This window comes from Cyanistes caeruleus, chromosome 5 (genome assembly GCF_971803275.1).
Source record: "Cyanistes caeruleus chromosome 5, bCyaCae1.hap1.1, whole genome shotgun sequence".
NCBI lineage: Eukaryota > Metazoa > Chordata > Aves > Passeriformes > Paridae > Cyanistes > Cyanistes caeruleus.
The window spans coordinates 28,866,525-28,893,146 of NC_141705.1; the positions used below are offsets into that span (position 1 = coordinate 28,866,525).

A 26,622-nucleotide genomic window follows, 5' to 3' on the forward strand; every position below is an offset into this window, starting at 1 on the left:
TAGTTAGTGACAATGTGACAGCACATTGAGTAGATGAGACAGGAATTGTTATGAAAAGGACAGGAATGGTGCATTAATGATGAAGTTATTGCATAAATATTTTTCTTATGTTGTAACATACTTTTTCTTCTAAGCTAGATATGAATGGGAGATCTTGTCTAAACTTTTTTTCAAATCTACTTATTGACACCAGTGCACTAACTTTTTATTGGGCAATTTGTTTAGAGGAAAAGATAAAGTTGTTTGTATCTGCTGTACAGACTTAGATATTAGCATTGGTTTTTATTTCCTTTATGCTTTTTTTGATTTGGGGTGATTCTTAAATCAGCCACAGAATAATCTTTCTAGTGCAATTTAAAATATTAGAAAGCAGGCATTTTGTATTACAGTGCTGCGCGCATTCTCTTATTGTATGTGTATCATGAAATTTTACAATGGGATATTTATTTCATCATGACCGTACATAGTCACTGCAATATACTTACAAGCTAATACATAAACATCACTTTCCCTAGAACAATTTTACATGTCTCTGCCCCTTACTGGAAGTCTTTTTATGGTCTTAGAAAATCATCTGAAGGTGGCTATATTCACTGAGAGCCCCCAAAATTCTAAGTGACCTTGCCTTGAATTTCTCTTAGGGCATGTGCTGTTTTTTCTTGTTAGGTAGCTGCCACAAAACCACTTGGGTTCTTCATTGTCTGTTTATCCACTGGTTCCAGCTACATTTACAATCTACTTGTCTACTTCCACATTCTTTTACCTAATTTCCTAGTTATTCTTTAAGCTCTGTTCTGCAACATCAAGGGATCTGAAACTTTCTCCCTGTAGTATGTCAGGGACATTGCTAATCATTTTCTGCTTCAAATGCATTTTAAGATTTTTCATTTTTTTGTTTCCTGTAAGCTGAACAAATCACTTAATGGAGATGGGGGGATGTGTGCCTCTTTATGTACACATATATATGTACACACATTGGTTTGCCCTGGTCCAAATTAAATAGCATTTGCCTTGGTGTTGACATCTGTGGGTTTTTGTCCTGTAACTCTAGATGCTATAAATGATCAAAATGCTTTAACTAGACTTCACGGAGAATGTAGCTTTCCGAGTAAAACTTTAAACTAAAATGCCCTCATATAACTGCACATTGGTTTGTGAGGCTGCTAACATAATTCAATTTATATAAAAGTAATAGTTACCTGAAGTTCTATTTTAGTACATAAAGAAGGATAGTTCTCATCTGATTTGACATCTTGTATTTTAGCTCATTCTGCGCACAGAAACTAAACTTCCTTAAGTCATTGTGTGCTATGAACTTGTAACATTCACAATAGGAGTTAAGTTTTCAATTAAATGTGACATCTCAGCCTTTTCCACAGTAACATTATGGTTAAAACATGTCTGGGAAATTGATACAGTAGGAGCAGTAGATATTAATTTGATTTCTGGAAAATTTTATTCTGCTTCACACAGGGTACCTTGAATACTTGTCTATCTTTTCCTTTGGGTGCTTGGATCCTCTTAAGATGATCTTCATTGTTGTATTAATTCAAAAAGTTCCTGCTCTGAAGTGTATCTGTTTTTTCCCCCTCTAGAGCATTGTTTGCACTCTGAACTGTCTTCTTACACCAACACAGAGATTTGGAGAATGTTGCAGAATTCGTTGGGCCACAGAGGAGTGACAAGAGGGAAGATAATTTTGTAGCTGAATGATGATCATTTGAAAGAGGAAAGTCCTGGGTTCCCACAGCTATTTATACATTTAATCCAATAACAGTTCAGTGTAAAACATTGTAATACAATCTGCTCAAGTAGGTTTACTTGTCCACCATCTGGGCATGAGTACTGCATGCCAAACCAGTTGGGAGGACAGTGAAAGAAATCAAGGTTACTTTAAAGTAGTGAGGGCTTCCCGGGATAACCTCTGTACACTTGATTTTTCTGTTCTAAGCAGCTATCACCTTCTCAGTTGTAACTTTCTGTGACAGTAGAGGTGGCTGAAGGAACTAAGTATAGAGTGCAATACACCCAGTGCTCAAAGAGCCAGCCCTGGAATATTAAAAGGTAATAGAGGTCTTGGTAGGAACATAAAGGTTCTCAAATCTGTACTGTATTTTTCTTCCAGTATTCCAAGCCATTTGGGTATTACAAGAATGTAATATCCAAGCAAAGGGAGATTACACAAAATCTAAGTATGTTTTGTAAGTACCTGGTGGCAGACAGGTGTTCAACATCAGAATTTCCCACTCTGGTTTCTCCTTCTGTTTCTTGTAGATCCAAATTCCTCGATTTACTTGCTCTGTGTGGGTTAATCTAAGTACCTCATTATTCTACAGATAGCAAGCAAAAGAGAGTATAGCACAAGATTATAATGACTTGATCTATAGGTGGTCAAATACCACATTATTTGACTCAGTTTTAATGAAATTATAAATGAGAGGAGAGGCTCTAAACCTGATAAATTTTAGTGCAAATTTTTTTTATACTGTAGAAAACATATTAGCAAGTGAGCTACACCAGAAAGCAATGAAGCCTAAGGTCACCCCACTCTAGAATTCTGTTATGTTAGTATTGGAGCTTTAGCCACCTGTAGGGCCATCAGTAGCAGTACCAATGAAGATGGTCCCACATGTGTAAGAACTGAGTATTTCCCTCCTTATCCCCTTCATAAAGTTAGAATAGATATGATGACACCTTAAATATGTTAATTTTGCAAGAACCTCAACTGAGTGACGTTAGGTAGGTTGTAAATTCGGGTGTATATTGTACATTCAGATGACATGTAGAATCATAGAAAATAGAACTTTAATAGTTTTTTGTCCCACCCTATTAAAGTGATATAGTTCTGGTTGTGTTATTGTATTCATCTATTGGCATGTGTCTTAAGTGATTCAAAAATCTAGCTAAAGCTGTTCAGTTACAGCAAGGTTTTTTTTGAGCAATGAGTGCATTGTGCTGTCATGCAGAACTCATGCTTGCTTGGCTGTGAGGGAGAAAATTACAAGTTCATTAGCTGATACAGCAGCTTTGTTTTCAAAAGCAATTTGATGTCTGTACTTCTCCCAAGTGAAAACGGAACTTTTCCTTACTCTAATGAACTGTTTTGATAGTAAAAATGTTCTGGAGGAAACCCATTTTTACTCAAGTCTTTACACTGAATCTTGACTACAAAAAATTTTAGAAGTCTGCTTTAATATGGCCTTTGAGAGGCACTTTTAGCTGGCTCCCATCATTACAACAAAGTCATTTTTTCTAGGAATGAAAATGCATAGAATTAGAAATTTGATTTCATGTGGATTTTAGAAGCTGATTTCAGAAGGTAAAAATTTAGACTTCATATTATGAGAATGTTTTTATGAGAATGAAATGTAATTTTGGAAAGCACATCATATTTTTATTTTTCTAACATAGACATTAATTCCACCTCCAGTTTTCTCAATGCAAGTTAAGTTATTCCCTATAAGATACCTGAATTTTTAACATTTAACATAGAAAATAATGCTGAGTATTGGTGTTTAAACATCTGTTTCTTAACATATTTAAACCATTAGGTTTTGCATTAAAGCTTCCGGATTGCTCGTACAGTCATGATTTAATATTCCACAATGAATTTCTGCTTTAGTCTTACTAATCACATTTTTTTTTTTTATTTAGATAAAAATTATGTACTGGTATCTATGAATAGTTTCTCCTTAAATTACTCAGAAATAGATCTAAAAGTGCAAAGTAATTATTTTATATTAAAAGGATTAAGTGTTTTATCTGCCACTAGAGATTGTCTACCTCCTGTTAAACCACTGGATGCATTCATTAACTTAGCACCATGCTATGTCCTTTCTCTTCTAATGAACTACTTACTGGGAAGGTAGTATTCTGCTTAAAGGAATTCCTACTCAGGAATCCGTGATACTTCTATTTCTTAATGTATGGGTAAATGGCAAGCATGCCAGAATCTCAGGTGGATGGCTGAGAGAGGTAAAAGGTTTTGTTTGAAAATGTTGAGGCACTTGGCATGAGGAAGAATGCTAAACTTAATGGTTCTATTATATTTACGTGTGTTTTTGCCTCCTGAGGAACAGAATTTCGTACGAAACTCTGACAATAAAGTGACCAATGAATAGATGGTGAAATAAAAAAACTATGGAGAGTGAATGTCAGAGGTGGCAAAGAATTTATGAATAATCATTAGCAATCAGTTGACAGTAAAATAGATGTGAGGGCAGGTGAAGATTTCTCTCACGATGACAATGAGTCACGATGAAAAGTTTGAAGAAAGCGTTAGGAAACATAGTACTCCGAAACATATTAAAATAGGTGTAGTGTCTATAATATACAAATTATCTAATTTTTAAAAGTGAAGCTTTCACCCAATTGTGATGCCTTCAAAACTTTCTCTACTTTTCTAACTTTTTAAAATTGCTTGCCAAATCTCTTTACTGAAATCTTTTATCATAAGAAGGAAAAGGATGATTTTGCATATCCTAAAAAGAAAGAAGGAAAAATCAATAGTTTGAACTTGCACACAAATTTTAGTGATAAAATAGTTGTGTCATATGAACATTTCTGTGTTACAATTTATCCTTTCTGGCAAGAAGAGAAAATGTGAATTTTTCTTAATATAAAGTAGGATTTTTATTCATTTCCATGAATAAAGGCTTTGGACCCTTTACTTTTTGGTCTGATAGGAGGCTGTCCATTAAATTGACTGGATCATGTTGCTATTGCTAACCATGTAAAGTGCTGTAGATATTTTTGATTGTCTTTTATAATTAATGCTGTAAAGTTGTACCTCACTTTAGAGAATCAGGTAGTGTTGTAATGGAGTTAGGAAAAATGGCATGACCCAAAGAATGTGTCCCCGAAAATGTAGAATTGTAAGTTTCTTACCCTTATCTTGTTCTCCCCAGCTCCCCTTATTGGTTGTGTAAATCCCCCACACCCCTTTCCCCAGTCTTGAAAAAGGACTGCTTATTGATACCTCTTGCTCTTTCCCTCCTGCATCTCACCCCGAAGGATCCCAAGGAATAAAGCTGTAACTTCATCTCAGCAAAGGGAAAGAGCCTTGTTTTAGGTTCTTCTTTGATAAGCTAAACTATCTCCCCTGTCTCCTTGGCTGCTGCTGGGCAGACAGTGTTGACAGAGAGGCAGGGGACATTAGAAATTATAGCAAGATAGACTGATATCTGGAGAAAAAAAAAAAATCAAATAATTTCTTCATCATGGAAGAGTTGACCTTGCAACAGAAGTGGGCTTTGATGAATTTCATGTGAAGCAATGAAACAAGGTACTACTTTCTGAAATCCTTGTAGAAGAAAGAAATTTCCTGTCTCACCTTTTCAGCTTGAGAGACATTGATAATACTGCCCCTAATGCTAAAGTCATCTGCAGACTTCAGGTATTTGAATTCAGTTGTTAGATATCTAGCTGGTTTCTTGTGCAACTTTGGTTGCTTGTCCATTTTATAAACTGTAAAGGTTGATACTTCCCTTTTTTCTTCCTTTTTCCATTTCATAGGAAAGAAAGAAAGGTGTGTATATTGGTCTTGCTTCTTTTTTTCCTTCTATCTTTTTTTTGTTCTTTTTTTTGGTTGTTTTTTTTCTTTTTGAGGTATGGCAACACAAATTCTTTTTAATTCTTGGAAGAAGTAGTGATATTTATATGCTTTGTGCCTTTCTTGATAGCAAGTAATGTGTCAAATTTATTAAATTTAATTTTGGAAGAAAATGGCTGTAAGTGCTCATGATAGGTTTTGTCAATCTGAAAAAGTCAGACTTAAAAGGATTTATGAAATTTAGTTCTGTATGTTACGATATTTTATGAAAGCAGAACAAACTGAATGTATAATAGAAGTCCATCAAATATTCATGGTTGCACATGGTCAAAAAAAACAGTTTCCCTGGTGTCTTTTGAAAGTTTTACAATGCCAGCATTATATGGTCTTGAAAAAGTGTGGATACAAGGGTGCATATTTATCTAATTTTATGCAACTCTAGCCATAATGCTCATAAAGAAAAAGCACAGTAGTAGATTTCTCTTACAGTCTTTCATCCTTCCTCTGACAGGGATTCTGCAGATTTTTGATAATTGCAGTAATCTTCTAATACAGCTTTTCATTGCCTTTTCCACCTGTTGTTTTTCTTTCATTTTTCAAGGTATGACTTGTTATCCAAACCCTCTGGGTTTTCATAAAATGCAAATTCACCAGCTGCAAACTCAAGTCGTTACAGGAAAAGTTACTTTTTAAAATTCCTACTACATTCACATTCTGTTTAACCTAAAAGTCTCCTTATTTCCTTCCTATATCCCAAATATATATGGAGGTTTTTTTGTTTGTGTATGGATTGCTTCTCATAATTTGGTTCCTACTGTTTTTAGTTTTTATTATTATCTTAGTCTTTTCTGTTATCTCTAGAAATAGAATATTCACATATATTATGCAATCTTAAAGCCTGCTCAACTTAGAGAGCAGACTTCATCCTGAAACATTTGTGGCTGCCCTGGGGAAAGTTACGCATGTATTTTCTGCCAAAAATTGTTCTCTAGTCTGTTCAAAGTCAATTTTCAGACTTCCTATATTCACTTCATGTATTAGGTTATATGTCGCTTGCCTTCAGTGCAATACTGCATTATTTTTCTTCCAGTCTGTTTATTCATGTTGTAACTCCCAGTGATTCTACTTTTTCTTCATATGATGGTTTTCCTTCTTATGTTTTTTGTCATCATACTTCTTACTTAGTGTCACACTTCTGTGATTATCTAGATATTTTTCCTTTATCTTTTTTCCTTTAGTTTCATCTTTACAAAATTTATAATATTTTTCTCAAGAGTTTTGGTATTTTTAAATTTTCCCTTCTTTTTGATATTCTACTCTTCTTGGTATGTACAGATAGATTTAAAAAGTATTCCCACTATCTGTTTTATATCTGTTGTTCTAAGACAGAGTGTCATGTTTTGCTCTCCTCTAAGGAGAGAGATGAATGAAATGCAAAAATAGGTTGAGTAAAAGTTTGATGCCTCTGAAGAGATCTGTATTGTTTGGAAATTTTTCTTTTGTTCTTTTCTATAAGACCCTCTGGATTTCTTTGGAGTGAGAAAGGAAAGCACATCTGTAATCATGATGATATCTGAAGACAAATGTGCAAAGGAATCAAGGGGTTGATTTCATTATTTGGTACTCATCTTTTCTCTTACCTTCTGATTTGTATGATTTATTCTAAAATCAGAGATCATGTGCACATTTAGTGCTGGTATTTATACAAATATTTCCTTTCAAGACCCAAATGGGGTCAGTTGACAGCATTCAAGAAAGACTAGATCCTACTATTTTCTTCTTTCTTCAAGTTGCCATCAGCCTATTTCAGCCACTGTTTGAGTTCCTGCCCACTGCTGAGTTGACTGAATGCATTTGTTCTTAATTCAGGTATTTGCCTTGTATCAGCTTTCCTTCCAGGTCTATACCCCTTGAAAGTAAAGATAGAAATTGAAGAATTCCTTTTTTATTATTTATTTTTTGGCTCTTAACTTTTTAAACTTGCCCTTGAACCAGTCATTCATTTATTTCCAGGTTGATAAATCATTTTTTTAGAAAGTTATCTTGCAGATAACTTATCAAGATACCAAGCTGTGGAAGGAAATACTCAGTTGCTATTGCATGGGATTTGGGTTTTCTCCATGGGACTTCTGATTGTTAGCATATGCTTAAGTGTCATGTGCTCTCCTTGTGTTTCCAAAAACTGCAAACAGAAAACAAGGATAAATCCTTCAGATACTCCAATTACTATTTCTAACCATAAGATACTAAAGGACATTCAGTTTTACAAATACTCAACGCAGACTGTTATTCTGTTGGACCTGAATTTTCTAATAATGGCATAAAGTGTAGTATTTCTCAGAGACTCAGCCCGGTTCTTTTTCTCTGTAACATCCTTTTGTTTTTGAGATTTACTGAGTTCCTTGCCTTTTGCTTAGAGGTCTTCATTGTGACTTGTAGGTTTTGAGTTTGCGTTTCTTCCCTGAAAATTCAAACTAGGTTGCATGAATTAGCTCTATAAACTCTTTGTACTTTGCTAAAGTTGGAGAAGAAAAATGGGATGATGTGGTGTGAAATGCTACCAAAACAAATATGATCTCTTTTAAATGCTTTTATTTTTCCTGCTTCATCCGTATTGCAATTCCCTGAAATACATAGGGCTACTAATGGATTCTGATCTCATCATGGTCATTCTCTGCTGTAGTCTATAAAAGGGATGATTCTCATTCATTAAGCTCTAATCATTGCCTCTCTTGTTATCCATCTATTGACAGGAGCCCTCATGGAAGTGATTTTTGTTTTGTTGCTGTGTTCCGTTGCATGAAAATGGTTCATCTGATATCCCTTCCCAGAACAGGAATCCGTATGCCATATTGTGATAATCAGAAGACATCTTTTCTTTTTTAATTCCTTTCTGAGCAGTGGCTTAAAACTGCTTTGTGCTTTGAATATTTTATAGCATCGAATAGTCTAGGATCTCAATATAAAATGGGTAAGAATGGCTTAACTCATTCAGTCTGAGTTCACCTAGTCCAGTATTTTTTTTTTTTTTCCTAACAACATCTGCAAATGGGGACTTAGAGAGGGGAGGTTTTATCTCCTCACCAGCCTGTAATCTTCCGCCCCTCTGCTTCTTTCCAGCTCTGGTTTCCTTGAGCCTAATGTTTTCTAGTAATCATGGATCTCTCCATGAGGAATGCTCAATAATGAATAGTTTGTCAATCCTAGGACTTGCACCTCTCTTTCTGTGCTTTACAGAATGAAATCTACATCTATAGTTACAGCTGCATCGGGAGAGGATTGACAAGTCTTACAGCTCATGCCTTGTCCTTTTATTAATCTTCATCTTTGCCAAGTATTTTGCTGTCAAACAAAGCGAGTGCTTTTCATCTCTCCTACTTTCTAGAGTAGTGTTGTTGTCCATTTGACATACTTCTGAATTTACTGAATAGTTACTGTTCAAAAGACTTTACAGCTACCTTGCTTCATATTAATTTGTTCTTTTATAAGAACCACTGCTGGCCTGAAGTAGATTTTTTTTTTTCTCTTAACCATGAATAGCGATTGAAGTGAAACTGCCAAATCAGTTATATCCAAACTTATTATGTAATCAGATGTATATTTTGCCATGCACAAGTTGGATTGCCATAATGATTTTACCATCTCTGTTGAGGGGGTTTGTTTACATCTTAATCAATGTAGTATGGAAACATGTTCTTTACAGTGAGTCAGCATTCTTAAGAGTATCGTTGTCCTTTTCCCACTGTATACTGCATTAAGACTCTACCAAATATTGGCCTATCTACTGCACATGCTTAAGAGTCCATTCTCTTACTGCAGCACATACTTCTTTAATGATAATTGAGTTGATAACTGGACCTTTTGCTGATGATGGTCTTAGAATGTGAATGCAGTTTTAGCTTTCTGGGACTGAGAGTGATTAAGTAACATTGACCTAGGAGTAAATCTATGATCATTTGCCCTTTGAATTGGACATTACCTGTTTAACTGAGAAGAGATTTAAATTTGCAGAACTGGACATGTATGCTACTATTATGATAAACACGTTGGGTTCTTTCTGAGATATAGATACATCACAAATAGCTGATATGGCGTATCAGACTTAATCAGTTTTTCATATTGTACATCCTTTGAGAAGGGATTCTTCCTTTCTTTGGATAACTGTCATTCTGCAAATCATGCAGTTTCCAAATTGGTGAAAGATCATAGTTCATGTTTTTCTCAAGTTTTTTTTTTCAAGAAATACAAGGAATGGATGTGTTATTTATTATCTAGTAGTTTGCATAGTTAAATGACAGAGAGAGCCAGAAGGTGCAGGAAGAAGGAAATTTTCAGTGGAAATTAAAAGGAAAAAATAATTAATAATTAAGAGGATGCCTATAGGAGTTGCAGAATCTCCTTCTCTGTAGACTTTAAAAACACTACTGGACAATTCACTCAACAGCCCATCGAAACTCCTGAATTTAACCATCATTTGAGGTGAACATTGAATGGGATGACCTCTACAACACTTTAAATTTGTAAAAACAATAAGTATTAAGAATGCATGATTTTTAAAACCATTTTAATTGAAACTACATTACATCTTGATAAAAAGGATGGTGCTGCAGTGAATAATCATTTGATCTTGAAGTAACTTATAAGAGATACTCATTTCCAATGACTGTTTTGAATGAGATGATTCTAGAAGTCTTTTTTCAGTCTAATATATTGGTCATCTCCCATCAGTATTTGGAGAGAGACAAGTAGGTTTATGCCTGACATGGGTTATTTCCTGTGATTAAAAACTAATGGTGCAGTATTTCTTTATGTTGTACTCACCCACCTGATTGCTCTGTGTGCTTGGGAACAAAGTGTGAAGGTCACTTCTACAAGACCGTCCTGGAATACTGCGATGAGGGGGGATGAGGAAAGAATGGCAGCCATTTGAAAATGAATACCAATTATAAGCTGATGAAGAGAGGACAATTTTTGAGCAAAGAAATGAGGAAGTAATTAGCTGATTATATTACTGCATTTGCTTATCATACTGGCATGGGATAGACTATTGATAGGTAAAGGTAACCATTTCTTATATCACTGCTGAAGAACAAAATATGCACTGCAGAGTGATAGACTAGATCCACTGTCTTGTTAGACATCAGGCTTTGGGTATTTGAAAGGTGGTTGGATATGTTTTTTTAGAATACTAGCCAAATGTTTTATCAGAGTGCTCAGCACTGAAATTTGGTGCTGACATTATAAATGCCATTTGTAGATCTCAAAGTTAGACCAGATGAATAATGCAAGTCGTGCTTTCATTGCTGTTAAATTTTCCACAACCTGAGGAAATCAACAGTGTGCAGATGTCTAATCAATTAATTTATAGGGTTTTTCATCACAAGCCTCAAAGTTGGAATTAAGATTAATTTATTTATTTTTTTTTTAGAGCTCATTTAATTTCTCCAAATCTAGTGCAGTTTTTCAGTTCTTTGGAACATTTCAACATTGTTTTGTCCTCTGCTCTTCCCTCCTCTTCTGTCCCCTGGATAACTTACATATGCTTACATTATTTGAAAGGAATATTTATTCTTAGGATAACACTACTTGCATGTGTGCAGCTATTAATATTCAGTTCAGTGATCTGTCATATCTATCTTATGATATTTTGTTGTCAAAGACGTCTAATGAGTTACCTGAAGCAACTGTACTGGGTTAAGTATTTCTAGAAATTGTTCTTATGCTATACTATCACCAGTTTCAACACCAGAGTTCATATTTATATGGTAGTAACACCACTAGAATGTCATTGGTGACTTCCTCAATGATCTTAAGCTGCATTATATGCTACAGTTGGAGCAAGAATATGAAAAAAGGCTGTCCACTTGCTGAGGGTGGGTAGATTTCATGCTTAGTTTGATGCAATGATTAAAATATTGTTATTTTAATCAATTACCTCAGGAGGTGGTCAGCTGTGGGGTTGATATCAAGTTCTGCAGACTATTCAGATGCTCTTTAGTACCAAGGTCCCTGCCATGAGAACTAACAGATGGAATTATTGCAAGAAAAGAAATTGGTAGGTAAACTGAAATCACTTTTTTCCATACCATTAATTTAGGGAGAAATGCTTTAGGGTTTGCAGAAATTTAATAAATATGCATAAGGTGATATTTTGTTTTCCACATCCTTTACATTTATACTGGCTTATTAAAGATTTAATTAAGTTTTCTGAAAAGGGAAAGGATGCAGTCTTGCAAAAAAATGTAGATGACAGTGTGGGTTCACAATAATTAGGGCTTCGGGGGTAAAATAAAGATTCTCTACAGTTAATGAATATTAAGGCAATGTCTGCTTTGAAAACTTGCAAAAATGACAGTGTTTTACTTACCACATCTGTCTTCTGTTTGTTTTCTAGCCCTAGTCCATCAATATATGTGACAGATAACATATCATTTACTTCTGCAACTATGAAAAGTAAACAAAAGTTACAGAAGATATTTTATTTCACCCTTTTTGTGGATAAGCAATTTTTTTTTTTTACTAACTTCTTGATCTTCAGTATCCTGCATCTTCTTTGTTGTCCATTCATTTAAATCTCAGAACCAAGTATCTCTGGGTTAATTTTATTAGTATCTTCCTATTGAAAAAGCACATTACAAGGCACTGCAAAAACTGTTTTTTTGCAATCCTTCTTTGAGTCCATTTGGCTGTTAAGGTTCTAAAATCTTGTGTTTAGTGCTTAGACAAAAAATGCGGCAAAGCAACTGTGAACCATGTTAATCCATGGTCTTCATTAGTCTCTTGTATTCTGTGTACAGAAATATATAAATAAGCAAATGACAAGTGTTTTGTCTTCTTTGACTTGTAGCTTCCAAACTCTTGGGGACAAGAACTATCTCTAATGTGCTTCTCCAGTAACGCACAATTAAATTCTGCTCCTTAGGATTGCTTAGTGCTCTGGTTACAAAAATAACAACAATACCAAAAGAATAATTCCTTTGTGAAACTAGTTAAGTGTAAGTGGAATGCTGAACAATGTAATTTGAACTGTAAATTCTCTATCAGTGTAATATCAAGGAAATATATTGTTCTGCAGTTCCAAAGGTGTATTCAGTTGTGATTCAGTACTGTTGTCATGGATTCTGTTATAGGGTTTTGTTTAACACTTTGAAAGTAACTTCTTGCTTCTATCAGCTTTATAGCACATATTAGAGTATGCTGTTCAGCCATATGTTGTACACATGGCAGCATATGTATATCCTCATTGCATCCTCTGTTGTTAGACCCCTCAACCATTTTGCAGGTCTGCTTTCCTCCCTCTGTCATTGTTGATCCTGTGTTTCTTTTGGAATATCTCCTGGAAATCTTCCTAGAAGAAGAAATTCGATTTATTTTCCATCCTCTTCTCTAGGAATTTCGGTGGCCCAGTCTGCCATCAGTAAGTCAATAGTACTTACCTCTCTTTTTCTTCATTAATTTTCATGGGAGAAGTGGATATTTTCATGAGAATGAGTGGTGAAAAAGGGATAAGGTGGAAAAGGAGCTGTACTATGGACAGTGAGCAAAGATCAGCAGATAGTGGAGCTTGCTCTAAGGGATTTCTACAGTTTATTGAGGAACTGAATTCTCTCTAGGATAATTTTCCTTTTAAACCTTCAGCCTCTCTGCAAACATTGGCTTACCTGTGGTACATAGCTTTTTGTATTAATGTTTTTAAAATATACCCTTTCCTGAAACTTCTTGTATTCATTGACATTTTGAGTTTTAATTGTCTGAAAACTAGTTTATTTGCATCTTGCTACTTCTCCCTGAAAGTCTGTTTAAATACCTCTAATTACTTGGAGAGTAAATTTTTCTCATTGGTTAATCTGTTCTAAATGAGAACTGTTAATGTGCCTCAAATAGAGTATTTGATTTTGTGTAAATATGAAGCTTTACTTTAGCGTTACAAAATTCTAGTAACTTATCCTGAAGACAGAACTGTGTATCTGCAAATTGACTTACTCATGCTACAGATTATTTCTCCCAGCCCCTTTTACAAGCAGCTGGTAAAAAGCCATCTGGCTCACAAACCATGTCTGTTTTATATTATGAAATCTTTAAACACTTGCCGTTCTGCACTTTTGTCTTTTGAACCATTCATTTACATAGTTTTTGACAAAGCAGTACTTTTTCAGAAAAAAAATGACCTCTTCTAACCTTGTACCTCAGAAATAACATATTTGGCCAAAGCCAGTGAGCCAAACTAGTAGTAAGTCACTTATGCAGTCAGATGATTTTAGTCAAGTTGGAGTGTCTATATAAAGCAACCCAATTATGTTCTTGGTTAATAATCTTCCATTTTCAGTCATGCATATGTAACTCGATATGTATACATAGTGCAGAATATTTAACTATTTTTAATTTATTTTTGTATTTATTGTGTCTTATATACATTGTTTTGCAGAATAAATTCAATTCAGTTTAGCTACATTCTTGGAGTGGGAGATAAGGACTTGTGTACCAGCAAAGAAAATTGGAAAGTAATGCTTCATACTTATTTTTAAATGTGATTCAGACCTAAAACTTTGTAGCAAATCATGTCGTGTTCTTGTAAAAGGATAGGTTTCTGTCAAATGGAGATAAAGTGTATTCTCAGTCTTTGTGTCTGTAGGGATTAGGGCAGTAATTGCATCTAATTTCTGGTGATGCTTTCTCCTCCCTGTGGTCACTGATGTATTATTTCACTGAAAATGTTCAGGGAGGAGTTAAAATGTCTGTAGTGGATTTCTTGAACTTGAATGGAATTCCTATTACTTTACTCATCTCTAAGCTTGTCACAATGACAGTTTTTCTTAGCTGTTTTCTTCTAAATATAGAGGGGGCAAACTAATTGTGTAAATTGAGAATTTTAGTTAGGGACATGCACATATATATAATATATATATTATATATATTCCTTTTCCCTGCAAATATCTATAAATATATATAATGCAGGGAAAAGGAAATTTTGACAGAATGGATAGTACAGTTTTGTAAAATATATATTTTTTAAATTTTTTTTTTAATGTCCAGTTCTTGAACTGTGAAACCCCCACACCCTTGAACAGCATGTAGTGTAAATCGTGCCAGATGAAAACTGGAATGAGCTGATAAGTACTATCTGCTTTTTCTCTGGCATGCTTTTAAGACTGCAAGAAGTTTCTGTGATGAAAATCTCCCAGACTGACTACATTTGAAGTGGTGCAACCAATGTCGATATTCCTGATCGGCATTTTTCCTTGTAATGAGGTGATTTACTGTTTGTTCTTGCATGTTCCATGAATATTTACCAATGTTGCTAAGCATATTGACATGCTTTGCACTTACTTATCACTTATAATTGGTTTCAGGGCTGTCTAATCCTCCTCTCTATAGCAATTATTCTTTATCTGTCAGAAGATCCACCCTCTTACTCTACATCAGGGAGCAGGAGGGGAGTAAGTTTATCAAAGATTTTTTTCTCAGTTTATCTTTCACTAGTTAACTCGCCTCTTAGGTTATCTCTGTAAATGATTTTGTCTTGTTACATTGAGAAGTGAACAGATTGGAACCATTTTGTGCTTTTTGTTTCAGTTTTCTTGGGTTTTCTTTCCAATAGCACCTGTTTTAGCTTAGACTGTTGTGCTACTGTAAAAAATAGTAGTGGCAATGTATCCTGTCTTCTAACTGGGAAACTTTGTTAGTTCTTTATTATTGCTACTGTTGTAGCATTTGTAAGGGAAGTGGCTGTCTTAGAGTTCCATGGGAGAAAGTGCAGTACTGAAGACCTTTTCACCCAAAAAGGAAAATGTTTTGTAGGGAAGCTGTTTCTATTGTCTCCCCAGGCTGTAAGTAAGTATTTCTGAGGTGCGTTTTTTATTTGACAAGCTGACTTCAAAAATCTAGGTTGAGTGGGAGTTGAAAGGAGGGGTGCTGGAAGGTGGCATGCTTAACCTTACTATTGACCTTAAAGAATGCAGATATCAGAATCATAATATTTAAATATAGGTTAATATGTTGAATCTTTTTCAGCTAGCTTCAAACCAAGACAGGAAAAGAATGTGTGTAAGTTTTATTCATATATGAATTGTTTGACTTTTAAAGATTATGTAGCCTTTGACTTCAGTAATTTTTCTGTGTTAATTCTTTGTGGAGTTACTTTAAATACTAAGATAGTGTTTTCTACCTCGGGATGTCCCTGAGATGCAAATAGTGATGACTGGGAAGGTATATACTAGTATATCTAATATGTTTGCTTAGTACCTGCAGTGCTCTGTGGGAATCCACTGTTGTGCGTGGACCAGGCTAACTTGTGGCCTGAGCTAGTACTGCCTCTGTTATGTTTTTAAAATGATGGACTTGGGATCTAAAGAGGACTCAGATTATATCTGTGTGTGTTTAGGTAATCAGGAAAAATGATTTTTGGGAAAATTAGAAGTGTCTCTTTGTCAGCTGGGAAAAAAAATGGGGAAGGTGCTTATCTGATTTATTCTTCTAATTGTTTTCAAAGCAAAGCTCTAGGATAGGTCTGTGGAATGTCAAATTTTATAGTCATGCTTCCTTTCTCCTTTAATATTTTTATTTTTTCTATATCAACTCCTTAAAATCAACCACAGAAAACAAACCACAAAATAATGTTTTTCTCTCTCTTTTTTCTCTGTCCTCAAGCACCCGACGCTTCAAAAGTGCCAGTATTCTTTTTGTTTGCCTTAACTTTAGATGCAGAATAATCATAGGTCTCTACTTGGTCTGTTACAGAATTGAAGCTTATTATTTCTTGAGTTGTTTAGGTCTTGAAATTATGTTCTTCTTGGGCAAAAGAATAATCTAAGGGTTTTTTTTTCTTTTTTATTTGTGTAGTAGAATTTTTTTTTGTTTGTTTTCCTGTGTTTTAAATCTGCAGTTTTTTTTAACCCTGATAGGTCTTATATCAGCCCAGTCTGGATCTATAATTTTTGTTTAGTGTGAATAGTAATGATATTTTTCATAATATTTATTTCTTTTCTACCATTCATTAATCCTATGGGTACTTGGGTTAATGGGTAAAACATAAAGACTATGTGGAATTTTAAAGGAAGACGTTTCAATGCCTTTGGTAGTAACAGCTTTTTCTACTCTAAAGATTAATTATTTTGTCTGCAATTTTTGATTATATTTTTTTTAATTCTTAAATTTTACACAGACTATTGTGCATAGTTAGATATCTTATTTCAGAAAGTACTTAACTGCTTTGTCACAAGATAGAAAGTGTTAATTACTTGTCATCACCACATCTTTCCGCTGAAGTTACTATCTTTATTCACTTGCTGTGAAGAGGCAAGTGGGAAATTTAATTCTCTTTTTTTAGCTTCCCAGTGTACTAATCAGCAAGATAACCTTTTGTATTAACATTAAGGTGCCAATAAGGAATAGATACTTGAGAATTCTATCAGTAATACCAAAAAGATAAGTTCATGACATCTGCTTATGGTGTTGGTTTTGGGGTTTGGGCATTTTTGATGTTGTTGTTTATTGTGTTTGTTTTGGTTTGGTTTCTTGATCTATGGTTTTTGTTTTGTTTGATTGTGGAATTTTTTTAATGTTTTAGGAGATGAAGAAGCCAGAGTACTCATACCCAGAATATCTTTCAACTAGATGCTTTATGTATTCTCTTTATGAAGTTAACTAGCTGTTCTTTGCTTGTATGGAGAACTCTGCTGGTTTGTTGATTCTGTTAAAGGTGCTTAGCTTCCTCTAAAATTCTTTTATGTTGTGGATCCTCATTATAAATGTGTGCTATATAATAACAAAGAAAGTTTAAGTACTCTTGTATTCCTTGTTGGAGCAATGTTTTTAAAAAGCAAGCATTATTCTTAAGGAAATTCTGTCAAAATTATTTCATTATGCTTGACTGAGGTCTCATTGTTTTCCTGTTCAAGCCATTATATTTCTGATTACCGAATAATGCTTATGTGCCTTGGAACAATTTAATTTTTGTCTGTTCATTCTGGTATGTTTTCAGTGATAGAACCAAATCTTCCCTGATCTGTATTTACTCCACACTTTATATTTTTAATGTTTTTTTAATAGATTTGTCCTTGACTTTCTTTCTTTTAACAGTAGGTGCTATTACCCCTTCCCAGTCTTCCCTTATCATTTAATTCACTTGAAATTCTTGATACTCTCCCTAGCTAGCCTTTTGTAAGATTTTTTTTTTTAATAAAACTACTTCTACTTGTAGCTGTTTAGTCATCTGTTCTCTACTCTTAGGGATTGGAAATACAGCCTCTGTATTTTAACTTATTGTTTGGAATAACATGGAAAATTGAAGAAGAGGAAGAAAGCTTTTTTTTAGCATTAGCCATAGTTTGGTTTTCTGGGTAATTCTTCAATGTGCTGAAGGGCTTTGAGGGATTAGTCTCTATGTGGTGATACCACAGAGAAGAGAACTGAGTTATCAATGGCTTTGTAAAATGTCTCTCTAGTGTGCCTGTTTACAGAGATGGAAACAAAAGAATGATCCAGTTTCTGTTTAATTTTCTGATTTTTCAGGGAGAAAATCCAGCAATGCTCTGAACTTTTGTTGCTCTTTTGTCTTTTTGACTCCTTTTAAACTGATTTTTTTGGTAGCATTCCACTAAAGTCAAATCGGCCTCAATACCTGAGGTGAATTACTGCTTTGTGAAGTTACTATTATCATTACTTTATCAGCTTTCAACATAAAATCTTGTCATTGCACAAATATGTAGAGAAATGGGCAGTAAGGGATAGAAAGGAAAAGATGATTGGCAGTATTTCAACAGCAATGCAGTTTGTGAATTGTTTTATTGTGAAACAGGGAACAAATACACTTTGAAGAAAGGAACAATTTTGTTGGTGTTTGTCCAAGTCACCTTTTCTCTAGATGCTACTTGCTCCAGTATGCTAAAGTAGAACTTGCTTTACATTCATGAAAAAAACTGAAAATAGGATTGAACTCTTCAGTAAAGTGATGTCTTTTCAGGCACATCTTTTAAATATCATGCTTTCCACCTAATGTTCTGAAACTGAAAATGTTCTGAGGAAGGGCTGAGAGAGTTCGGAATGTTTATCCTAGAAAACCAAAGGTTCAGGAGGAGTTATATCAATGCAAAAAAATACCTGAAGGATAAAGTGTAAAGATGGCATCCAGAATGGTGCCCAGTGACAGGACTGGAGGCAGTGGGTACAAAATGAAACATCTGAAGATCAGTGAACACATCTGTTCTGTGAAGATGACTGAGCATTGTCAGGAGTTGCCCAGAGGTTAGGAGTGGCTGATTGTTTTGTTTGGATTTTGTTACTTGTTTTGGGGTTTTATTTGTTTTTGTCTGGTTTTTAATTTGTTTTTGTTTTGTTTGTTTGTTTTCCCTCAGGAACATACTACCTAAGCTCTTTGAATTTTTTCCAGGACAGCATGTCCTCATTTGGGGTATATGGGGTACAAGAGCTCTGGTATGTACAAAACTAGTATATGGGCAACCTCATCCTGGATTCCCAGGTTGGCTTACTCTGTAACACTTTCTTTTTTAATAGTTAAAGAGATTCAGCTGGCAAAAATATTTTGCAATAAAGTTGAAAGGGAGCAGCTGGTTATATAGCACTGTATGTAGAATGTTCAGCTATACATACATTGCTTGAGAGTAGAAGAAATACCTCATTTTCATGTTTTCAGAGACACTGTGGACTCTAGTTTTAGAATGAAGAAAGAGGAGAAATATCTTGTGTCTGCCTGTAGCATCAAACCTTTGCTTTTAGTAGAGAAGAACAGTTTCTTCAAATGGTCTAAATTAAATAAGGCTGCCTGCTGATTTCAGCAAACCCTGAAGTGAAGAGTTACTGATTTTTAAACATAAACACAATGTTAACAATGTGTTGAGAATTCAATATTGTTTGTAGCAAGGGAGAGGTACACGAAGTATATATTAGTTCCTGCGTGGCTTTCAGTAGCTAATTCATAATTTTCCACTGTAAATTGAACCAGGTTGCTGAATGCTCTGAGATGACTCTTGTAGAAAACTGAACTTAATGAAAGAACCCCTTGGGGTCCAGAAACTCAGAATGGCAATATAAATAGCAACTCGTTTAAAAGGCTGGATTAGCTAAGTTTAATTTTGCCTAAAAATCAGAAATATTTGAAAATGGCAGGCCAAATAAGTTGGTATTAAACATCTTCATAATCTGTATCTTTGAGATGGGTTCCCTGGATTTAGAAAGAGTTTTGATTTGTGAAATAATAATTGTGCATGAAGTTAACTTGAAGTATCTACTTAAAAATCATAAACCTGGCATTTTGAAAGGTATGGCTGAATCCAGTTGCCAGGAATCTGAAGGTTCTGAATCTTGAAAAAAATAATAGTAATTTAAATTTCGGAGTTTGATCTTAATGAATTGGAATATTTGTGCGGAATTAATTTTTAACTTTTTGTGCATAGTTTTAATATTTTGCTGAAGATTTCTTTCCATCTTTAAGCAAGAACTTCTGCAATATTTTTGCTAGGTCACCCTGAATTGTTTTCCACTGAGAGTAAATGGAGCTTTTTTAGCCTTTGTGTATAATTCTTGGAATCATCCTGGATGTCCTATATTGTGCTCTCCTGAGACTAATATCCTTCCAGTATAAAGGCAACCTAAGCAAAATGTGCTTTGAGGTGTAGATGGTGCTTTTGTTATCGAATCTTTTCTCTAATTCATAATTCAACCTTTTGATATTTCTCATTGTATAATTAATTGTGTCCATGCTTATAAAGAAAAAAACAAGTAAAATAAAATAATAGGGGAAAAGCCTGTAGTTGTGTAAGGCATCCTACCTAGGATTATTTCTATGAAACTTTAATGATTTAACTTGTGTTTATTTAATGCAATACAGTAGGTATTACCTTTCCAGAAATAAGATATGCTATTGTTTATAGTACTAGAGTCTTACTCTGTAATTCATATTGTTGATCTTATAGGCTTTATTTAAAGCAGGTGAACTTTTTTTTAATGAATGTAAGTTACTATAAAGTTTATGACAAATTGTGAAAATTTTGAAAAGTATTAAATACAAAATGGTGAATGTCTTGTACTTTGGAATCAAGTATCAATTTTTGATTGTACTCAATGGAAATTGACGATCTTTGTAAAATTGACTGGACAAAATACATCCAATGTAAACCATTATGCAAGTTATTTTCAGTGTTGCATTTTACACTGTGTAAAGGAATTAATGTTAATACTTTTATAACGTTCAGAAAATGACAGCTTCATGTAATAGGAACTCAATTAGATTTTTCTGAAACTACTGATAGAACAACTTATCAGCTAAAATAAAATCTAAAAAAAACCAAAAATAACCTCCAAACCCCCCGAAAAAACTCAGTAGTTTTGGTACTCCATTTATCTACTCAGCCTTAAAAGGACATTTTTAGATATAATGCCACAAAATGTAGGCATTTTACATGAAGATGAAAATCAGTGTCTCATTCCAAAAAGCAAATCCTCAGTCACAGCTAAATGACTTTGAGTCAATGGAGCATAATATTAAGTCAGTCATACTGTGCCAACTTACATTGCTTCTCAATTATGTTTGGGCAGTGGATTTTTGTAAATAAATAAATAATCTGAGAAGGAAAAAAGAGTATCCAAACAGATTTCTGTATATCTTAGTGGTTAGTAATATTTGCATTAACTCATGCTCCTCTTTTCTTGTAGAGGAGAAATCAGAGAAAACATTTGCTGGACTGATAATCATTCTCAATAGAAGAATTAGTTTATGAGTGTATGGCTGCAGAATAATGTGTTGCTCAGTGGAATATTCAGATACCTAATCCTGGAGTTCTCTGTTAGGCCTAGGGTTGTGAATCAAGAAATTACAGTTTCTAACTTTGATATGACCCATGGTTGCTATTCCTGTTGTTTAAAGACAAGTTCAAAATATGGACTATTTTTGATAAAGCTACTGGTGCTGCTTGCTTTAATTTGAAGAGAAATATATTTTGACAAAAGTAAATATTTCACATATATTTAATTTTTTTCCCCAGGTTTTAGAATAGCCTAGAAAATATTATAGAGAGAAGATGTAGACAGATCAAAGAAATCACCTTTCTTAGCACTAGTCCAGGAGCTATTTGAAATCTTGTTTAGAAGACTTATGCAGGAAAGTAGCCTTCTATTTCCCTTTTTAGTGTGTAGGAAATATTATATGGAATTATCTAAATATGTGCCATTACTGTGTGTTGAGTTTTACAAATGATAAAAATATTTTTTTATATGTTCAAAGATACTGATACATTGGTAGCATAAATGACATTTGTATGCGGGCATCAGGTGACCAAGGGACAACAGAGGAATTAATGCCTGTAAGAACACTTTGAATGTTGAATCCATCATCTTTCTGCCTCCAGTTTAATGGGATCACTAATTGCATATCTCTGAATGTTCATCGGACACATTTTCAGAGAAATTAACTCTTCTTACAACATACTTCTGAAATGTGTTTATTAGTACAATTAGTTTATGTGTGCTGTTATTCTTGGTGTAAATAAAGACTGAAACAGAGACTGTTAAAACAAATTGGAATTTAAGCTACATGCTTTAGATAGATTTATGAGATACTTTACATGCGGTATGAGTACAACCTTGTTTTGTGGTTTGTTTTTGGTTTGCTTGGTTGGTTTTTTTTTTTATGAGTGTTGTCCTGAAATAATTGTGTACAGAGCTAACATTTCTTGGGGATTTGATGCACCTGAGTGAACAAAGGAGAATTTTCATCAAGGGTGGTTTTTCAATCTGCCTTAGCTAGAGTTGGTAAAATACGTATAAGGAAAATGATGAAAGTCAGTCCATCTTATTTTTTTTAATTTGCAACATCATTTCAGAAATACTTAACAAAATATGTAGTTAACTCATCTCCAGTAGAAAATGTAGTATCAAATCATTAATTAGGAACTCCTTACTTTATTTCTTTCACTACAGAAACTAAACTTCGAGGTACTGGAGTGAGTTTTAATTTTCTATCAGGAAAGGGGAATAACTAATGCTTCAGCCATATTAGTAGATTAAGTCCCTAATTTACACTTTTCCTAGTGTAGGTAGATATCTCATGTTGCTGCTTTTGACCCAATCTTTCTAGAGCTGGGGTTTTAGTCTTACAGGTTCACGTATTGACCAGTATTTGGGACTCTATTACATCAGAAAGACCTGAAGCCTCTTCTGAAACCTGAAAGATGCAGTGTGTTAGAGCTGGTGTGTTTCAAATGGAAGGAGCCTAGTTTGAACACTGAATCACTGAGTAATATCATTGGGACTTAGTTCTTTGCTTTTTATTAATAGCCGCTGCTTTAAATTATCTGTGTCAGGTTATTCTAATGGAAGGCAAAGTAAATGAAAGGAAATCTGAAGAAGAAATCTTGAAAATATCAGGGACATCTACTGGACAGATGGAGCAAGCAGCACTTAGGAAAATACATGTGTTTTTTTGTTATTTGGTACCCCTGCCCACAACAGTCTTATTTGGGCCAAAAGAAATTTAGAAAATCTGGCAAAGAAAGATTAACAGTCAATAGAAACAACACGTGTGGATACAAGATGATTCTTGTTGTTTATGCTTTGTCTTGTAGGCACTGTGTCTTGGGAGAGTGAATAAATAAAGCTGTGTTTTCAGTAGCTAATCTGCTAGTCAGAGTATGAAAGGGAAGGCTTGTAGATGTCAAGCTCCATTGAGTTAAGAAGCAGAGAGGAGATACAGGGGATCACTGGGAAAGAGTCCCTAATATGGAATTCGTGCAGATGCTAAAAGTTTGGCCTACCAGCATCTTTAGTTTCATAACTTGTCACACCTTGCTTTTTGACAGGTGGCTTGGTTGTTTCATCACATCACTGGAAGCCAAGATCTATAATAAATGAAATTTACCTTTTTTCTTTTGCTTTCTTCATGACTCAGTAATAGGGACAACTACAAATGGAAAAATATTTTACTAGCCTTAGGGATAAAAGAAGAATTTTTTTGAATTGTTTTCCCAAGCAGCTTTTATTTCAGTGGGGAGTGCTCATCTGCTTAACAGGATTGAGGAAAATATGCGAATGACTGTGACTGTCACTATTTCAGGAGCAAAGACAATTTTCGTAGGTGATCGTCTTATGAAGTAATCCCATTTTCTAAAAAATTAACAGCTTTACTTGTGTAAGAAAATTTTGAGATTTTGAATTTTCTCAGTTAGATTTTTAGGGGTTATTTAGTTTTGTAAAAATGTTGATGGGCCATGTATTTTCACTTGTTACAAAATAGTGTAGGAGCAGCAAGTAATGTTATAGTTCTGTTTGCCTAGCAAACAGATAAAAAATAGCATTCATTTTGTTTCCGTGTAAAGATTATGATACATGGCTACTTCTTCATCCATTGATTTAATGTTCTGTGTTTTTACACACTGTTGTCTGTTGATAACAAACAGATAACTTTTGTAGTTATTTGCAACATCAAATCCAGAGATTTCTTTATACAGGAAGAATTTCCTTTCTCATACTTAGCTTTGGATTATTTTTTTTTGTTGTTGTTTGTTTGTTGGGCTTTTTTCCCCCCCTTAGTGTTTCAACTAAAACCCTTTCAGTTATCAGTATACATCTGATAAGGGCTCAGAGGAATTCTGTAAACAAATAGGTTTAAATGGTTTTAATATGTAGGGTCTTTTTTTGTACAGACTGTGGAAAGGAGTGGAAAATTAGAAATCTGGTGTGAAATGATGTAGTGTCCCTTGTTTTCTGGATTTGAGTAACAGTTGTAGTGTCTCTGTCATCACAAAGTGTGTTTTATTAGATTTAGCCATTCTCTCCTACTTCTAGATTTTCTCTGGCAGAAGACTTTTCCCAGGGGGTAGAAAGAAGCAAGTTAATAAAATTTGTGTGTCTAGAATCCTAATGGGAATTCACTTTGGTGACAATTGTATGTATAGATTGTATAGTTGGACGGTAAAGGGTGAAAGAAAACATGTTCAGTTTCAGTACTTTCAAAGCAAGAACAATTTGGGATAGGCTGCTGTCTTTTCTAACAGTGCTTTCTAGGATGTTAGTAGATTATTTTTACAGGGTGAAATAAAAAATTTTGCGTTTTGGTTCTACATGTTCTACTGGTTTTTCTGTCAATTTTTTTTCACTTTTCAACACCTTGCTTTGCACAGGAGAAAAATTTTGACTGAAGTAGAGCTCATGCTTTGATTCAACAGTATGTTTTTCTGTTTCCTACATTTCTATCTTTAAAAAAAATAATTTTCTTACAAAAATATCCAAATTAGATTCTGAATTATGAAATCCTTAAGACTGGTCTACTTGCTTCAGTGTATTTAAAACACACTTTTCCTTCCCCCCTGCCTGTTAACACACTGACCAATTTTCTGTGTCTAGTGTCTGTTAAGTGGGTGCCTTTTTGATCTAAAGCTGAATTAGACAGTTGGAATTTTAAAATGTTCCATATTTCCTTAAGACTTAGATTTACTAAGTCAAATGCATGGCTAAATTACAAACTTCTATTTTTCAGATTTATTTCTTAGATTTCATTAGTAAATGAAATGAGGGAAAGGTTGCTAACTTACTCGGGAACGTAACTTGTGAAAATATTTTGTAAATGGCAAAACTGATATCAGACCTTCATCTTTTTCTGAAGACTTACTTTCTAAAGACTTTCTGACTTAAGTCAGAAAAACTGCACTGTGAATTCTAGAGCTGTCAGTCCCAAGTTCTCTTCTATCAATTACTCTGCAAAAGAAATCTTCTGAAATAAAGTGTACAAAAAAATCGGTAGGATACTGAATTGAAGTTACCTAAGAGAAGTGTTGCCTGTAGCAGAATGTTTTATGATGCAAGCTACTGTCTGCAGTCTATTTAATAACTTTCTATTTGAAAAGAATATATTTCTTCAGAATGCTGTGAAGCAAGTACATACATTGTACTTAATGACTACACTCCTGAAATATTACCTTGATTTTACCTAGTGTAGTGCACATATACACTTAGTTCAGTTACTAGCCTTTTACTTGTGCATATAGGAAAAACCAAACAAGTGATAAAAGTGGTTGAGAACATTGTAGTGAATATTTCACAAGAGCTATGTAAAGGTGACATTACACATGGCTGTATCTAAAGGAATCAAGACTATTTTTTATTGGCAACTAGCTTCCAAATAGAATTGGGACTTCTCCAAGTAAGATTCTTCCATATAACTATATTTTATAGAAGAAAATTATGTAGCACTAATAGAACTGGACTTTTTTCCTCTCCTGTTTTTTTTCCTGTCAAGATCATGCTTTTGCTTTCATACCCTTAGCTCTATTTTATCAGTTTCTTTTCTTTAGTAAGGCCTATTCTGAAAAGTATTTGTTTTTCTGTACTAAGTAGGATATTGTGCATCATTCCTATGTTAATATAAAAGTTACATCTTTTTGTTAGTTCTCTTTTGTTTATCTTTTGGCTTAAATTATTAAAGCTTTTGGATATACTAGTATTCATCCTTTTTAGCTCCTTGGATTATATTGTACATTTCTGGCTGGTGTGCCTGATACAAAACAAGTGAATCTTTTGAAATGAGCAAAGATTTAATCCTGGCACTGCTAATTGAAGGAAGTCTTACAAATGTGTAGGCTTTATTTTTATGTAATTTGTTTTATGATTCTTTTTAAAGAAAAGAACTTACATAATATCTTATTGAAGCAAAACCACCAGAAACATATGTCTTTTAGAAGAAGAAGAATTATAGTTTTAATTGAATCATTGATATTCTCATGATAAACAGTTCTAATCTCTCCTTCACATTCATGATTACAAATACCAACTAGATTCTGAGAACAGGAACAAAAACCTAAAGGGTTTTTTTAAAGGGTCAGGTAAATGCAGGTATTTCAGAACTGTTCATGATCCACACTCATTAAAGCTTCTTTTGGACTCCAGCCTTCTGATGACCTGTGCCTAAGGGGACCAGCCCCTAAGGGACATTGATAATTTTGAAGGAGGGAGTTCTGACAGGCAAAATACAATTTTTCTTTATCCTTGCCATTCATAACTTCCTTACCCTCATATATCTATCTCTGCTGTCATTCATAGCATTACTGGTTTGTCAAAATGTTACT

At 34.2% G+C, this 26,622-nt stretch overlaps 1 protein-coding gene across 5 annotated transcripts in view; it reads left to right on the plus strand.

The window, feature by feature from the left end:
* TUSC3 (tumor suppressor candidate 3) overlaps positions 1-26,622 on the plus strand; it is a 111,071-nt gene that overhangs the window by 9,260 nt on the left and 75,189 nt on the right. Inside the window, exon 1 of one of the 5 annotated variants that reach the window (XM_086888697.1) lies at positions 15,063-15,378. The exons of 3 other annotated variants lie outside the window; for them this stretch is intronic. The gene's annotated coding sequence lies outside the window, so the exon portion shown is untranslated. Of the gene's footprint in view, positions 1-15,062; positions 15,383-26,622 lie in introns of those variants that run through there. One more of the 5 variants, XM_086888696.1, reaches the window with a different exon arrangement.